Here is an 11,895-nt window from a genome sequence, read left to right on the forward strand (position 1 = left end):
TTCAAATCCTGGTGTGCGACCTGTACCCAAAGCTGCATTCTCAAAGGTAGGGATTTAGGCGAGATTGGAAAATAGCGAGTTTGTGGTTAAGGTGGCTCACATTACAAAGGAAGATTTACATAGATTTACATAGAATTTACAGTGCAGAAGGAGGCCATTCGGCCCATCGAGTCTGCACCGGCTCTTGGAAAGAGCACCCTACCCAAGGTCAAACACCTCCACCCTATCCCCATAACCCAGTAACCCCACCCAACACCAAGGGCAATTTTGGACACTAAGGGCAATTTATCATGGCCAATCCACCTAACCTGCACATCTTTGGACTGTGGGAGGAAACCGGAGCACCCGGAGGAAACCCACGCACACACGGGGAGGATGTGCAGACTTAGCACAGACAGTGGCCCAAGCCAGAATCGAACCTGGGACCCTGGAGCTGTGAAGCGATTGTGCTATCCACAATGCTACCCTGCTGCCAGATGCACTGTATGTTCAGCTAGCCAACCTGTGAGATTTTGTAATCTCTAGTTTTGATTGGGCTTTGAGTTTCTATGTAGATGAGAATATCCCCCACAGGCTCACCTGGAGATATTATGGCTTAGATATTAATCGACTGCATGTAAACAAGGTGGTTTGGTGTTGGAGGCCTGATTTACAAATTGTCTTCATTCATGTTCCAGTAAAGTCTGACCCAAATCTATCTCTTGTTGCTAGATAGATTGATTGAAATTGGCCTCCCATTTCAAAGAGAAGCTGAGACCATACAGGTTGATTGAGCACATTTATTGATTTTGAGCTTGGCTGTGATGCCTGGTTTTATGCCCCTTTGGTTGCTCCTGGCATAACTCACGCATACGAAAGAGAAAATGGCATGAGGCAAGGAAGAAAATGGTTCCGAGGAGTGGAGGGAAGAGCTGATTAAGGAAGAGGGGTGAAGAATGAAAATTAGGTGGAGAAAGATAATGAAAGAGAGATGGAAAAGACCAGATAAAGGAAATGGAGAAAACATTGTGGAGAAAGGGAGATGCAAACAGAAAATTTAGAAAGGTACAATAAGGAATTGCTTCGAAACAAAGGAACCCATGGCAGTAAACACCTGCCAAAGGATCATTTATTGCAGGGTAAAAACTTTGCAATGCAGATTTCAATATTTATACTGGCCCATGTAACAATGTGATACAAGAAAGAAAAGCAAGACAACAGACATGTTATTTTCTCAGATGTGTAACCCAATGTATTATTCACATACTCTTAGCTATGTGCCTGTTTCTTCACTTCTTTTATATTGATTAATGCAGATCAGTGTCACCCAAATGCAGAGGGTGTTATGGAATATCGAGTGAAAAGAAAAACCCAGACTGAACAATCTAAAGAACTTTTGAAATCTTTCATGGGATGTGGCCATTACTGGCTGGGCCAGCATTTGTTAGCCATCCCTAATTGCCCTTGAACTGAGTGTCCTTCTCATCCATTTCAGAGCACAGCTTCGAGTTAACCACATTTCTGTGGGCCAGGCCAGGTAAGGCCATGTTCCCTAAAGGGCATGAGTGAACCAATTGGGTTTTAACAATAATCAAGGATCATTTTATGGTCACTGTTGTAATGTTCTTGTCGGATGGCCTAATTTATATTACAAGAATTTATAATTTATATTGTTATTAACATTAACTGTGGGTAAACTATATACAACCCAACAGATGAATAACAGTATGATCATACACAAGCAACCTCTCTCTTCCCAGCTCCTCGAGCAACATAGCGGTCGGTAAAACAAGAGACTGACCAAAGGAGGCAAGAAAAGGTGCCAAGAAGAAGATCGTGGACCCCTTCGCCAAGGAGGATTGGTACGATGTTAAGGCCCCAGCGATGTTTAACATCAGGAACCTGGGCAAAACCTTGGTTACCAGGAACAAAGGAACTAAGATTGCCTCAGAAGGCATGAAAGACCGTGCATCTGAGGTGAGTCTTGCTAATTTGCAAAATGATAAAGTGGCCTTCCACAAATTTAAGCTGATCGTGGAGGATGTTCAGGGCAAAAACTGTCTGACCAACTTTCATGGCATAATCCTAACATGTGCCAAAATTTGCTCTACGGTTAAAAAATGGCAGACTATGATCGAAGCCCATATTGATGTCAAAACCACAGATGGATACTTGTGATGTCTATTTTGTTTAGGATTCACAAGAAGCCTACCAACCAGATTCGTAAATCCTCCTATGCGCAACACAAGAAGGTCTGCATGATCCGCAAGAAGATGGTGGAGATCATACTCACAAAGTGCAAACCAGCGACCTCAAGGAGAATGTCAATAAGTTGATCCCAGACAGCATTGGTAAGTACATTGAGAAAGCTTGCCAGTCCATTTACCCCACTTCTGGTACCATATAATGTTCTTGTCAGATGGCCTGATTTATAGTACAAGAACACTTGTAGCTAAAGCTTTTAACGATTTATGAACATTAACTGTGGGTCAACTATGTACAAAACAACAGGTGGATAACCGTATGATCATGCACAAGCAACCTCTCTCTTCGAGCTCTCCATTCAGCCTGAGGTCACCTGGACTTTAACATTCACTTAATTGATAACAATGGGTAGGATATTCCACCCCGCATTCACCCCCCCAACTCCCCCTCCCCCACCCCACTTCTCCACCCCACCACCACCCGTCATTCCCATTGGCCAGTGGTGGGATCTTTCATTCCAGCCAAAGTCATTTTGCATGGCTCGCCCATCCCGTCACTGAGAAAGCTGCAGTGGGATTGGAAAATTCAGCCAGCGGAAAGGGCTGGAAGATGGATCTGAGTGTTGGAGAAAATAAAATGGAGCCAAGTTGACTTTGGTACCTCAAATGAGGCCTAACCGGGAGAAAGCATTGAGATTGTCAGTGATGTAATTAAAAACCAGTTAAATTGTCGAAAAGCAGGCTTTACCTTATATGGCATGGGGTCAGAACAAAAGGTGACATTAGAAACAGCCCACAGAAATATCTTTGCTACAGTGCTTAGAGAGATTTGGTCAGTCACTCTGTAATGACACACAGAGCTTGTCGGTAGATTGACCACTGACCACTGGACTCTGGCTCACAGGAAGGTAAGCAACCAGTGAGAATGTATTCTTGTTTACTGGTTTAATAAAGGTATTTTACAATTAGTGGGATGAGTTGTTGTGTGTTATTAATACTATTAGGAGATAGAGATAGTTCAATAAATTGTATTTGTTCTTGTTGGTGAAAGGAATAAGATATAGCTTTAAGTTTAAGTTTAATTTATATATCTGCAGTTATGTGTTAAGGATGTGTTATTGTTTTACTTTAAAAGGTGCCTGCATTTAAGGGTAGCACGGTGGCACAGTGGTTAGCATTGCTGCCTACGGCGCTGAGGACCTGGGTTTGAATCCCGACCCTGGGTCACTGTCCATGTGGAGTTTGCACGTTCTCCCTGTGTCTGTGTGGGTTTCACCCCCACAACCCAAAGATGTGTAGGATAGGCGGATTGGCCAAGCTAAATTGCCCCTTAATTGGAAAAAATAATTGGGTACTCTGAATTTTTAAAAAAAGGTGCCTGCATTTTAATGACATTTTATGACTTGAGTCTAAACCTGGAGGACAACGTCAGAAGGCCTTTAAGAGTCAAGTGTCTCACTGTTGTGGGATTACATAGAAAACAGAAGCAGGAGGAGCCATTCGGCCCTCCGAGCCTGCTCCGCAGTCACATCTCAGCACGGTGAGGTAAGGGCAGCAAGTTTTCTTCCCTAAAGTCAATGAACCAGTTGGGTTTTCATGGCAACAACTTCATTGTCAGCCTTACTGATACCAGCTCTAAATTTCTAGAGCTTTAATACTGAAATTAAATTCTTAAACTACCAAGGGGAGATTTGAACTCATGCCCTGGATTATTAGTCCAGATCTCTGAATTACTTGTCTGCCAAAATAATCAGTATGCTACGCATTTGGCATCGTCATTAAGGTTGTCAATGAGTTCATTCATTTAAACGCACAAGATTGATACACATGCAAATTAATGCATAATCATATTTGTATAATATCTTATCATAAATTAAGTTCTATGATTAAGGAGAGATTTTTGCATCCATTTATCATCTTCAACTATGTCAATGGGGAATAAAAAATTTTACTACCTGCCTTGAGTCAGATAACAATTCCCTTTTCAATGTCAGAACACAAAAACAGATTCACAATTTACTTTTTTAGCAACATCTTTCTGTAATTACTTCCCATCTGACTTGATAAAGAGGCCATAATGTTGCTGTTTTCTGTAATTTCCCTCAATTCAATGTTTACTGATAATCATTTCTCATAAGAAATAAGCTTTCACTGTTCTTTATGCTACATTTTTCAGGTGCTTTGAAGGCCGTGATATTTATTTTTCTTGTTGCACCAAAAGTAATATGTATAATGCATATTAAAAATCAGGTTGCCATGGCATACACAATTTGTTATTAAAGCATGGCTAGCAGTCTTGGTCCATTGAGCCCATTCCTCTCATGGGTTAGTTGCAAATTTCCCTTTCATGCATTCCATGAATTGACCAACTGCAGATAAAACTCAATCAAAATAATGTGGCTGCTGGAGATCTGAAATAATGCCATATTATGATGAAAACTCTCAGCAAGTCAGAGAGAGAAGTAGAGTTAACTGCCCCGATTCAGCTGAAAATTTTCAAAGTGCCGTTTTGGGCAGGATTGCCACGGTGTTTTGCATCGGCCGCATTGGCAAGATCGTGGCCTGTATTCAACCGCACATAGCTCCAACAATGAGCCCCTGTGTGAATCTCACCATGCCTGGCTCCCTCGCCGTCTCATTTGCCTGACCCGCGCCTCAGCAGCTTACACTAACAAGGGGGAGCTTATTTAAACGCTGCCTCACTGCTCACTCTCAGTCAAGAAACAAGGATGGTAGCGCAGAGTCCTGCTCCTCTCTGGGAATGTCTAATTGGCCAGGCTTCGCGACACCGTCGATGAGAGGCTGTGGCCCCTTGAAGGGGCATTCCGTCGAGGTCCACGTAGGGATGGAGCACATGAACGTTAGGCTGCCAAGTGTTTAGGCGCAAACCTAGAATGACTAGGGTAAGAGTAGGGCCAGTCAAGGACAGTGGTGGGAAGTTGTGTGTGGAGGCTGAGGAGATAAGCGAGATACTAAATGAATACTTTTCGTCAGTATTCACTCAGGAAAAAGATAATATTGTGGAGGAGAATGCTGAGACCCAGGCTATTAGAATAGATGGCATTGAGGTGCGTAGGGAAGAAGTGTTGGCAATTCTGGACAAGGTGAAAATAGATAAGTCCCCGGGGCCGGATGGGATTTATCCTAGGATTCTCTGGGAAGCCAGGGAAGAGATTGCTGAGCCTTTGGCTTTGATTTTTAGGTCATCGTTGGCTACAGGAATAGTGCCAGAGGACTGGAGGATAGCAAATGTGGTCCCTTTGTTCAAGAAGGGGAGTAGAGATAACCCCGGTAACTATAGGCCGGTGAGCCTAACGTCTGTGGTGGGTAAAGTCTTGGAGAGGATTATAAAAGATACGATTTATAATCACCTAGATAGGAATAATATGATTAGGGACAGTCAGCATGGTTTTGTGAAGGGTAGGTCATGCCTCACAAACCTTATCGAGTTCTTTGAGAAGGTGACTGAACAGGTTGACGAGGGTAGAGCAGTTGATGTGGTGTATATGGATTTCAGTAAAGCGTTTGATAAGGTTCCCCACGGTCGGCTATTGCAGAAAATACGGAGGCTGGGGATTGAGGGTGATTTAGAGATGTGGATCAGAAATTGGCTAGTTGAAAGAAGACAGAGAGTGGTAGTTGATGGGAAATGTTCAGAATGGAGTTCAGTTATGAGTGGCGTACCACAAGGATCTGTTCTGGGGCCGTTGCTGTTTGTCATTTTTATAAATGACCTAGAGGAGGGCGCGGAAGGATGGGTGAGTAAATTTGCTGATGACACTAAAGTCGGTGGAGTTGTAGACAGTGCGGAAGGATGTTGCAGGTTACAGAGGGACATAGATAAGCTGCAGAGCTGGGCTGAGAGGTGGCAAATGGAGTTTAATGTGGAGAAGTGTGAGGTGATTCACTTTGGAAAGAATAACAGAAATGCAGAATATTTGGCTAATGGTAAAATTCTTGGTAGTGTGGATGAGCAGAGGGATCTCGGTGTCCATGTACATAGATCCCTGAAAGTTGCCACCCAGGTTGATAGGGTTGTGAAGAAGGCCTATGGTGTGTTGGCCTTTATTGGTAGAGGGATTGAGTTCCGGAGCCATGAGGTCATGTTGCAGTTGTACAAAACTCTAGTACGGCCGCATTTGGAGTATTGCGTACAGTTCTGGTCGCCTCATTATAGGAAGGACGTGGAAGCTTTGGAACGGGTGCAGAGGAGATTTACCAGGATGTTGCCTGGTATGGAGGGAAAATCTTATGAGGAAAGGCTGATGGACTTGAGGTTGTTTTCGTTAGAGAGAAGAAGGTTAAGAGGTGACTTAATAGAGGCATACAAAATGATCAGAGGGTTAGATAGGGTGGACAGCGAGAGACTTCTCCCACGGATGGAGGTGGCTAGCACGAGGGGACATAGCCTTAAATTGAGGGGTAATAGATATAGGACAGAGGTCAGAGGTGGGTTTTTTACGCAAAGAGTGGTGAGGCCGTGGAATGCCCTACCTGCAACAGTAGTGAACTCGCCAACATTGGGGGCATTTAAAAGTTTATTGGATAAGCATATGGATGATAAGGGCATAGTGTAGGTTAGATGGCCTTTAGTTTTTTTCCATGTCGGTGCAACATCGAGGGCCGAAGGGCCTGTACTGCGCTGTATCGTTCTATGTTCTATGTTCTATGTTAAACCTAGCTATTGGGGTTGGGCCAGAGTTAACCCGGGAGCCGAGGAGACTAGACCTGTTCAGTCGTTGTACTGTCCTGTATATAAACTTCTTCTTGGTTGAATAAATTACCATTGAGGTTTCACACTGTCTCGCACTGCAACAGTGACCGCACCAGTGACCTTGCAAAATACAGCTTCAACTGACCGCAGCATATGCCACTCTGGGAATTCTTAAAAAGACCACTGAACATGATTTTAGAATCATAGAATCCCTACAGTGCAAAAAGAAGCCATTTGGCCCATTGAATCTGCACCAACCCTTCGAATGAGCACTTTACCCACTTACACTCCCCATCCATCCTGCCCTATCCCCGTAACCCAGAACCTAATCTGCACATCCCTGGGCATTAAGGGGTAATTTGGCATGGCCAATCCATCTAACCTGCACAGCTTGGCTGTGGGAGGAAACCGGAGCACCCGGAGGAAACCCACATAGACATGGGGAGAACATACAAACTCCACACAGACAGAGGCTGGAATTGAACCCGGGCCCCTGGCAGCTGTAAGGTGACAGTGCTAAAGAGTGTGCCAGTATGCCGCCCGAATGAGCAGAGATCATAACTTACCTAACTTACTGTGGAACTGGGAGGAGCAGAAATCATGGAAGCAGACTTAATTGAGCATCTTAGCTTTAGAAATATTAAATGTATGATACATTTTACCATATTACATGAGGTCCAAATTGAGAATAGGGTACTGACGCCGTTTCATGGAAAGAAGTGAGGATATTTGTGTCTTAAGATTTAGAGATGCTGATTAAATGGACCAATGTAAATAATGTGGTGATGAGCTCCTCTAAGGCTGAGGAATTGTCAATTTTATTTCCCTGTTACAGTCGTAAATTTTGGCCGTGCAATTTATTTAATTGTTCATCCTTTGAGCCTAAGTGGAATCTAGTGAACTCATCCCACTAATCAGCAGACAATATCTCATGGGAGCACAAGCATTATGGCTTTACTCCCTGTTACACAGAGACAGATACCAGGAGCATGTTTGCATCTGCACCTCTACAGGTTCAATCCAAACATATCAACCATCATTAGTCAGAAATCTAATCAGCAGGCTTGACTTTCATTCAATTTGAATTTGAACATTTAGTGATTCACATTTTTCTCATTTGCAAACAGAGCCTGTTTAATATTCCTGTTGGAAGAGCAAATTAATATGATGTAGTTATGCTCAAGTATCTGAGAGTTTGGAAGCAAAGATCTCTTGTTGTTGTGAGTTGCTTCTTTTTTTTGTCTTCATTATTCTTTGGACTTTTAAAATTGCCCTCTTTACATGATTATATCAGCCATGTACACCCTATGCAAGATGATACTTTTAATGCGAGCCTTCGCAGGTAATTAAGTCTTTACAGGACCAGATGGATGGTATGCAGAGAGAAATATTCCAGGTTAAAGAGTTATGAATTGTCTCAAGCCAGGACAGTTGGTAAGATTTCACAAGCCCCTGCCAGATGGTGGGGGGGTGAATGTAATGAGACATGAATCCAAGGTCCTGGTCGAGGCAGTACTCACGCGTGCAGAACATGGCTATCAGTTTCTGCTCGGCCATTCCGCATTGTCGCGCATCCTGAAGGCCGCCTTGGAGAATGCTTACCTGAAGATCAGAGGCTGAATGTCCTTGACTGCTGAAGTGTTCCCTGACTGGAAGGGAACATTTCTGCCTGGTGATTGTCGCGCGATATCCATGTATCCGTTGTCGCAGCGTCGGCACAGTCTCGCCAATGTACCACGCCTCGGGACATCCTTTCCTGCAGGTGTATGACAACGTTTGCCAAGTCACATGAGTAGGTACCCCGAACCTGGTGGGTGGTATTCTCATATGAAATGGTGTTACCCATGTCAGTGATCTGGCATACCTTACAGAGTTTGCCATGGCAGGGCTGTGTGGTGGCGTGGTCGCTGTTCTGAAGGCTGGGTAGTTTGCTGCAAAAAATGGTCTGTTTGAGGTTGCGGGGTTGTTTAAAGGTAAGTAGTGGGGGTTAGGGATGGCCTTGGCAAGATGTTCGTCTTCATTGATGACTTGTAAAAGGCTGCAAGTAGATGTCGTAGTTTTTCTACTCCGAGCAAGTACTGGATGATGAAGGGTACTCTGTTGGTTATGTGCTGTGTTTTTCTTCTGAGGAGGTGGGTGCGGCTTTTTGCTATGGTGTGCTGGAACTGTTGATCGATGAGTCGAGCTCCATATCCCATTCTTACGAGGCCACCTTTCAGCATCTGTAGATTTGTTACATTCCTCCTCGTCTGAGCAGATCATGTGTGTAAGGACGGCTTGTCCTTAGGGGATGGCTTCTCAAATGTGTTTAGGGTGGAAGCTGAAGAAGTGGAGCATTGTGAAGTTATCCATGGGCTTGCAGTAATGCAAAGTGCTGAGGTGACTGTCCTTGATGGAGATGCATGTGTCCAAGAATGCAACCGATTCTGGAGAGTAGTCGATGGTGAGTCTGATGGTGAGTCTTTAGCATGATCACCATGATCTGTAACAAGTGCTACAAGCTCATTAAGATCGAATCTGGTGCATAAATAGGGCTTTGATCACACTAAAGTTTGAGGCTTCGCTGGCGGTCAGGAGTATTTTCCTGCTGGTCTCCTACAGTAGCATTTGCCTGGAAGAAATATCGCATCCGTTCTGTGCACTGGACCCAATCTTCCAGCCCTGCGACAAATGTCTCAAGCCTTCCAAAAAGCGGCATTTTTAAATTCTCTCCGATCTTGCTCTTGTGCTGAGGAATTCAAGTATGCTCTGGGGTCCAGAATCACAAGCGTAGTTTGTCCTCATCGCCAGTATAAACTTTTCAGGTGACCCAAGAAGGTGATCCAAACATAGGCTTATTTTCTAGTCAAAAGAAAAGGCTGCTACGCAGCATACAGCACATAAGTCCAAACGGGACTACGGGTCATGCCAGTCCCAATCCAGGCCAGCTTTTAGTGTTGGTTTCGCAAGGCCTAGCTCATAGGCCTCCGCCAAGGGCCCCAAGGGAGATCAATTGGGTCATCGCCATGGGTCTCGTGAGGAATATTACACAAGCTTAATCCAAGTCTTTCAGCCTGATTGACATATTTAACTGAGATTAAGAAGAAGCTACAAATATTCAAGGGCTAAAGGAATAAAAGGAATGCTGACAAGCCTGAAAGAAAGGTGGAGCATAAACATTGACATAGACCAATTAGGCCAATTATGGTCCATTACCTTTTCCCTCAAATGTAGAATTATGATTGGTCACATCGAACAATGTAACAGTGCTATCTCCCTTTTGATATAAGGTAAATTATTGTATCCCCTAGCTTTTACCCATGTTAATACAACAAATAGATATATAGTTATATAGTTATAGTGAGTAGAAAATCCCTATAAAAATATAATTTTACATCTTACTGTATTGCATCTAATGTGTTTCAATGAGCTGCTTGTAATGTTTCATTTGCATTTTTAAAACGGTACCTGATCACTTGATCAAAATACCTTTACCCTGATTGATAAAGATTGTGGCTGTTCTCACAGCTCAATAATCCTCCATTTTAAACCAAATCCATCTGACATCAGAATTACTGCATTTAAAAGCATGAATCAATGAAGATTAAGTTCTATTTTTGCCATAGTCATTTTTAGGAAATGGAGTGTTAGGGAAGCAAACTAAACATATAGCGTGAAGATAATGCACAGAATAACCATAGCTGTCTATTTTACAGTCTTAAGCATTTCCCACCATATGTATACTATAATCGTTTTGCTACAAGGCTGCGCAAATTAGATCTCTTTCTTGCTGCATACAACATGGTAGCACAGTGATTAGCACTGTTGCTTCACAGTGCCAGGATCCCAGGCTCAGATCCCGGCTTGGGTCACTGTATGGAGTTTGCACATTTTCCCCGTGTCTGCGTGGGTCTCCTCGGGTGCTTCGGTTTCCTCCCAGATGTCCCGGAAGACGTGCTTGTTAGGTGAGTTAGACATTCTGAATTCTCCCTCAGTGTACCCGAACAGGCACTGGATTGTGGCGACTAGGGGCTTTTCACATTAATTTCATAGCAGTATTAATGTAAGCCTACTTGTGACAATAAAGATTATTATCATTAATTCCACATTTTAAGTTGTTCTGCTTTAAGTTGTTTCATTTTAAAGTTTCAGAGTTCTGAGGGCTGTAATTTACAATCTACACTTTCAGTTCCAATTTTACTCCATTTCGCATGATCATTGGGCATCATTACTGTATGCTGTTTTGTGTCATTTCATGTTGCCTGATGGAACCATCAATTCACTAGACACGTGCTTTAAGATATGAACAGTAGTTTTAATCTACTTACAACAGAGCCAGCCTGTTCCGCGTTGAACTCTCGATGAACTGAACGACTGGCTCTGAGCATTGGTATTTATACAGCAGTCGAGGGGAGGAGTCATGGGCGGAGCCAAGGGTGGAGCCCTGTACAAACTCCTAAGCATTCCCAGCGCTACTCCCCCTAGTGGTCGCGCAACGCAACTGCGCTTACAAATGCATGGTCTCATGTATATACAATACAGTGTGAATTACGGAGTTACATTCACCACATTGCCATTTTACAATGTCGTCATTTCGCATAGTTTCACCTCATTGCTCCTCGTAGGTTTGCCACCAGGTCCCAGGTCCTGATCGCCGCCATTCTGAACAGAGTGCGAGGAGAGCTGTTCAATCGCGCTCGAAAGATTGGTGATTTTCTTTTCTCAAAAACACTGAAGTAAATTTTTCCAAGTATATCCAAATGAATAAGATTTTGTTTTTGCAATGAAGAAGTTAAAGCCTGTGCTGATCATTTCTGTGAAGAAAAAGCCCATTTCCTGAATCTGCTTTTATTTTTGGAGCCCCCCCCCTGTGCTTGCTGTGGATCTTTATGGCAGTTGACGAAGAGAGACTATTTTAGTCATTGTGCGCGGGGCAGCATTCACTTCTGAACTGTACACAGGTAAAATCGCTTTCTCTGTCTCAGTTAGAAAAGAACCGGAGAATTCCGACTATGGTGA

General features: G+C 43.4%; 1 long non-coding RNA gene across 1 annotated transcript; it reads left to right on the forward strand.

Annotated features, from left to right (window-relative positions):
- The first annotated feature begins 1,382 nt into the window (after positions 1–1,382).
- LOC119955302 lies at positions 1,383–2,490 on the forward strand. Its single transcript, XR_005458425.1, has 3 exons — positions 1,383–1,516; positions 1,740–1,956; positions 2,174–2,490. It is a non-coding gene; the product is annotated as an uncharacterized LOC119955302 (long non-coding RNA).
- Positions 2,491–11,895: the final 9,405 nt, after the last annotated feature.

Source organism: Scyliorhinus canicula, chromosome 20, assembly GCF_902713615.1.
Source record: "Scyliorhinus canicula chromosome 20, sScyCan1.1, whole genome shotgun sequence".
Taxonomy (NCBI): domain Eukaryota; kingdom Metazoa; phylum Chordata; class Chondrichthyes; order Carcharhiniformes; family Scyliorhinidae; genus Scyliorhinus; species Scyliorhinus canicula.